General features: G+C 37.8%; 1 protein-coding gene across 19 annotated transcripts in view; it reads right to left on the reverse strand.

The window, feature by feature from the left end:
* add1 (adducin 1) overlaps window positions 1-5294 on the reverse strand; it is a 30791-nt gene extending 25497 nt beyond the window's left edge. For 15 of the 19 annotated variants that reach the window (XR_002874313.1, XM_023960946.1, XM_023960938.1 and 12 more), the window contains exon 1: window positions 5162-5294. The gene's annotated coding sequence lies outside the window, so the exon portion shown is untranslated. The remainder of the gene's footprint in view (window positions 1-5161) is intronic. The other 4 variants (XM_023960935.1, XM_023960953.1, XM_023960952.1 and 1 more) reach the window with 1 other exon arrangement.
* Window positions 5295-6000: the final 706 nt, after the last annotated feature.

The following is a 6000-nucleotide window of genomic DNA, read 5'->3' on the forward strand; positions in this document are numbered from 1 at the left end:
AAATAGAAGCACGTCATAAACACACGGAATCCACTGGAGCCTTGGGAGAGATCAAAAGGAAAGTCACATTTACTGCTTTGTATCTGAAGGCAAAAATAAAATGGATACAAAGGTAAGTCAGGGGGGAAAAGAAAGGGACTAAAATGTAACTCAGGAAAACCCTAAAAACAGCACACAGCATCTTCTTAGAATCCTAGTTACCCCAAAAGGAAAATAGCGATAAATGCATATACAATAAATTTAGAAACCCAAAAGCTACTTGAAGAATATCTTCTCTAACAATCAAACATTTGGTTATGAGTTACGCCAACAGACAAGAAATTTAGCCAACTCTACAATGTCTGCTGTTGCAGACATTGCTGTTGCACTCTGGTGTACAGGAGGGTCGTAATCCTTTCAGATTGCCCCTAACATTCTGTTTATTTCACACAAAAATTGATGAGTAGTCACATTTGAAGTTGAATGTGTTTTCCCCTTTTTGTGGAGATAAGGTGAAACAGAGTCCAACAATAATAAAGTCTCAAGTGACCCAAAAAAAATTTTTTTTTTTTGAAAGAGCCCTTCCTGTTGACCTTTTCTGTTTGGACAGGAGAGCGTATTCATTCTGACATCCATCAGAATGCTGAATCAGCACCATCAGCAGCTGCACTCATGTACAGCTGGTGTTTGAACCTGACCAGACTAGAGGGCGTTTCCATGGTCACATGGCATGGCAAAACGTCCCAAAAACACACCTTTGCACTTCTTTGGCTAAACAAACACATCTTTTAAAAGGTTGTCATTTGCACTAGTGTTTACGGATTCCGTCCAGCTGCAGGAGAAAACATCAATAAGAACTCCACAGCAGAGAAACACCCTAAAACAGCTGAGCCAGCAGAGTTAACACCGTCTCTTCTCTGAAAAACCATCATTAATATCTCTTCTCCGTGTTACAAATTTCACCAGACCCGTCAGGTCTTCACGCTAGTGGACTGCAGTTGCTATGGAAACGAGATACGTTACCATAGGAACATATGAAAACCTTCACGAACTGTTATGTAAGAACAGCTGCAGGCTGACATCACACTGCCAGTCCGTCATTGACACAAAGCAGCCTCCCTCCAGCTAAAACCATTAAAAAGAATTTTTTAAAAACTCCTGTATTTCACAAAAAAATAAAAGACGCTTTAATGAAGCTTCAGCTTGCGAATCCCCTGATTGATGCAAGTTGTTTTATAATGCAAACTATTTACTCATAGCCTTGTGTTGATCCATTTTGCAGTTGCATTACAGACGAAACAAACGTAAAGATAAATCCTTTGCCATGACCCAAAGAGGCAGAGCTGCAGTTTTATGGACAGGATGTTGCTAAAGATTAACAGATTTTCTCCGATTTCAAACCCCAACTGGAATCACAGGCCTGCACATTAATTTAAAAATGTTTCATCATCGCGACAACAGCAAAATACGTCATAAACGGCCATAAAAAGGTTCTCATACATGTTTACACACATGCTAAGACAATCTCATGGCAGCTTAAAGCATCTGACCAACTGAATGGACCCCTCCATGGCATTCAGTCAGATGGAGCCCTTCAATGTTAGATACTCGCCTCCTATGTAGACGTGGGTCATTTGCATCTGACCAACTGAATGGACCCCTCCATGGCATTCAGTCAGATGGAGCCCTTCAATGTTAGATACTCGCCTCCTATGTAGACGTGGGTCATTTGGAGTATAATTTGGGTCATTTTAGCTTTTATTTAAATAAAAATGTTGCAGTGAAATGGAAAAGTTTTTTTGTTTGTTCTGCTTTTTATTTATGTATTGCAAGTCATATCTCATCACAATATTAATCCCCCAATAATGCACATCGTAAGTTTTCACTATATTGTACAAGATCCATCGGACGCTGCTATCAAGTCCATTTTTGGTGAAAACCTTAAGCCAGTTAGATTTGGGGAAGCATGGAAACATGCCAAGATGGGCTTAGAAGATCTACCATCTCCAAACCTACACGGCAATTCATCACATTATGTCTTTTAAATAATAAAAGAGGGCAAATGGGCACTCATAGGATCATTATGCACCTTTAAAACCTCTGGGAATGCAGAGCGCTCATGTAAAACACAAATTTAAAGCACCCAAATGTGGTGTAGATTTACCAGACAACTCCGACACTTCCTGTCTAACAAACTGACTAAGACAACTGGATGAAGGATGTTCAACATCCATCCATCCATTTTCTTCTGCTCATCCAGGACCGGGTCCTCTGACACTTCCTCCAGCTCCTCTCCACAACAATAGCTATTTCTTTGCTGCATAGCTGATTGCTAACAACACCATGCAGGAATTGCACAGATTGGATTCAACCAGCTTTCCAGAGATTTAAATGTTGAGATCCAAAAAAAAGGTTTTTGGTTAAATGTCCTCAATGATCTGTCTTATTCTAAACTAAACAGACCTCCACTTAGAGCTTTCAGAGGGACTAATACTCAATATTTTAACTTTTTATTTTGCTTAGAGTTGATTGGCTTTTGGTAAATCTCAAAGACAAGTTAGGATTTTTTTATATAAATGAAAGCAAAAAGGTTACATACTGAATGTCAGAAATGTCAAAAATCCAGCATTGTACATCCCTAATCTGGATGAACATTCAAATGTATTAAAATGGAAATCCTAAAAAAACTCTTAAAAACTCCTGTGAAGTTTTTTGAAAAGAAAAACGTAAATATGTCTCATCCTGCAGATCCAAAATACTTGGAACAAAAATATATATAATTTCCTAGATCATTTGTTTTATTAAAATGAATTTTTTGCCAAATAAATAGATGGCCAAAATTTTTCAAAACAAAATCCACATTTATTTTCTTAACTGCCAACAATTATAAAAAAAAAAAAAAAGATGAATATCAAGTTAAAGCAATGCGCAAGACCTAAAAAAACAAACAAGTCAACAATTGTCCACACAAACACTATTCTCCTTTATAACCTCGTGTTAATGACAAAGTTTTATTGTAAATTAAAACCTTATTTAGAACCGGAAACTCCATTTTAGTCGTAAACCCCAAATGACTTCAAGAATCTATGTGGATTAAGCAATGGATTCTACAGCAAGAAACAGAAGATTAATAATATGGAAATGTTTTCATTAAAGCCAAATTTCAACATATTCTATTCATTCAAAAATCAAGCTGTTCAACCGATTGCCAATGAAGAGATCATCATTCAGAGTGACACCACAGCCTTCATATAAAAGAGCTGGATGACTGGCATTACTGAGACTGAAGCATCAGTGAGAGCCTCTCATGAGTCTGCATCCTCCTTTTACTATAGTTAACAAAAATGATAAGCAAATTATACCTTTTTTATCATTACAAAATATATAAGGAAAAAGAAATTCCATAAAAACCATGAAAAAAGGTTTAATTTCTTCTGTTAAAAATAAAAACGCCTTGCAGACATTGTAAGCAACCTTTTCATTATATTTCATATACATTTAAACACGACACATTTGCTTCCATATAGAAGTTAAAATGCACAAACCGCTCCCGTCAATGGAAACCTGCTAAATAATTCAAAATATTTACACTACATTAAGCTACTCTGTTGTGTTAGTTCTGGTTGTTCAGTCACAACTACAGCAAAAAGATCCACTAAAGTAAAAGCTGAAGAAAACTGAAATATTATATTGAAAGGAACACAATCACTAGACTTTAAATATGTTAGTAAAAGTCCTGGCTGTAGGTCTATGCGTGTTGTTCTATTTCTCAAATTAATACAACAATTCAGCCGTTTTCAGTTTCAGATTTGAATAAATCAACCGATTTAAAAGGGAAAAGGAGCATTTTGTATTAAACTTCTTTCTCCAGCCAGCTGGAATGTTATTGTGCCAGTGCAGACTGGTTCATTTCCCTGTCACATGTCACATCAGATGGTGTTTGGATTCCTGGCCGAAACAAACACATTTTCCCCATGTGCAGTCTCAGACTTAAGTCAGTGCCATCATGTACAGATCTGCGAGGTTTCTGACCAAACATAACTACAGAAGTGTTGTGGAGGGACTCATTTGGTATTGAACCAGTCCCTCATGACTTCTGCCCCATCTCTGACCTTCCTCAAAGGATCAACCTACTACTTTCAAAATGATGAAACATCCAGAAGATGAAAAGAAAACGTGAGAGGGTAAAGAGGAAATCGAAAAGAGGAACACATTATTATAAACTGTCCTGCAGTTGAGGGTGTGGGAGTACCGAGGAGTGGGCGGCAAACAAACACAGAGCTTTGTGTATGAACAGTGCCTGCGTGCTGTAGCATATTATACAGTGTATTCAAGGATGCCAAGAGGGGCTTAGATTGCCAGATCTGAGCTCCATCTGCACTGATCATTACTCAGATTTACTCATTTTAGGGAATTTCCATTGTTAAACAAAAATATTTTTTTTATTGGGTTCAGGACAACAAATTGGATGGAGGTAATTTAGTGACCCTAATGAGAAAAAAAAAGGTCAAAGTCAGCAACTAAAATCAATGTGTATATTATATTTTTAACAAAAAAATGGACTAATTGTGACGTCCAATCAGAAACTCAAAGTAGACACGTGTTTGTGGTCCCAAACAGCACATTAGATGAACGTGTTTAAATTAAATTAATACAATTTACTGAGTCATGGTGGTGTTATTTTAGCAACTGCATGACTTTGTGTTTGAGCACCACATTTAGTCCATGTTTGCTCGCAATTTCTGGATAATTCGGCTCGTGCTCTAACGCCAGAATCCCCCTAAACACACCCGAGTTGAACCGCCTAGAGTCCACATTAAACAACTACAGAGACTGGGGGTTGATGGGAAAGTAAAACCACAACAGGCCTGCTCAGGTAGCAGGCTAACGCCAGTGAAAGTGTGCAGCGGCGCTGCTCGTCTTAAGGGGCTTTAGGCTCTGAAGCCGCGTTGTTTTTCGTTAAAACACAACCCTCAAACAATTGTTTTAGTGGAAGGGAAGGCGTCTGCGTTCATGATACTCCCCCGCTCTCCGTCAGTCCGTGTTAGCCTAACAGTTTCCCACTGAACGACACAGCTACGACAAAAACACGCAAAAAAAACCAGGACAAACATATAGGAACTCCGTTACATTTTAATAGTGTTGCACAGCTGCAATGTATGTAAGTTTACTAAAAGCTTACCCTCTTTATAGCTGTGGTGGAACGAAAGCAAAGCAAGTCGACGGGTAGCCTGTGGTTTGAACTGTTTTTATCCGCTGCCCTGCTGATTTCAGAGCTTTATCTCTCTGCGCTTGTCCTTCCCCCCCACCCATTTACCATCATCCCACTTGGGTGCGGCAAGGGCTAATCTGCGGCTCCCCATTGGCTAAAAAAATGACACGTGACATCTGCGGATCAGGTGATTGGACAATGAACCAACCATCGCCATAGTTGGGGGAGTATTTTTTTTTCATACCAAACAAAAATACAAAAACACTTGATAAGTAAACTGTAGTTACACGTCAATACTCTCTAATCTATTTACAATGTATTTAATGCAATAAATTTACATTTTTGATACATGTTTGCCCATAGTAGCGTCGCTTGATATTATTTGCCAAATTCTGTTGCAAAATATGTCATTGCATTGTTCTAGACTGGTGGTTGTAAAATAGATTAAGTGTTCTCCTGCAGTTACACCCTTTTAATGGTCACTTAACATTCCTATACCCTTTTAAAATATAAATATTTGCTTAAAGTAATATTTATTCCATATTTCCATTCCTAATTCTTTAAATGAACTTTTGTATATTTCAGTTTTACTATAATGTCTATTTCTGCCTTGTTCATGATTGTGACTAAGTCAATAATTCTGCTTTAAACAAACTTTGAGATATTATACTGCTGTGCTGTTTTTAATTGATTTAAAAAAAATTGTTTTATTGCTGGAAATATTATGTGTTTATTTTATGTTTAAGAGCTCGAGTGATCCCAGGAGCTAAGCTGTCTGGGGTTTAGGCCCCTGAAAGGGTCTCCCATGG

Source organism: Oryzias latipes, chromosome 12 (genome assembly GCF_002234675.1).
Source record: "Oryzias latipes chromosome 12, ASM223467v1".
Taxonomy (NCBI): Eukaryota; Metazoa; Chordata; class Actinopteri; order Beloniformes; family Adrianichthyidae; genus Oryzias; species Oryzias latipes.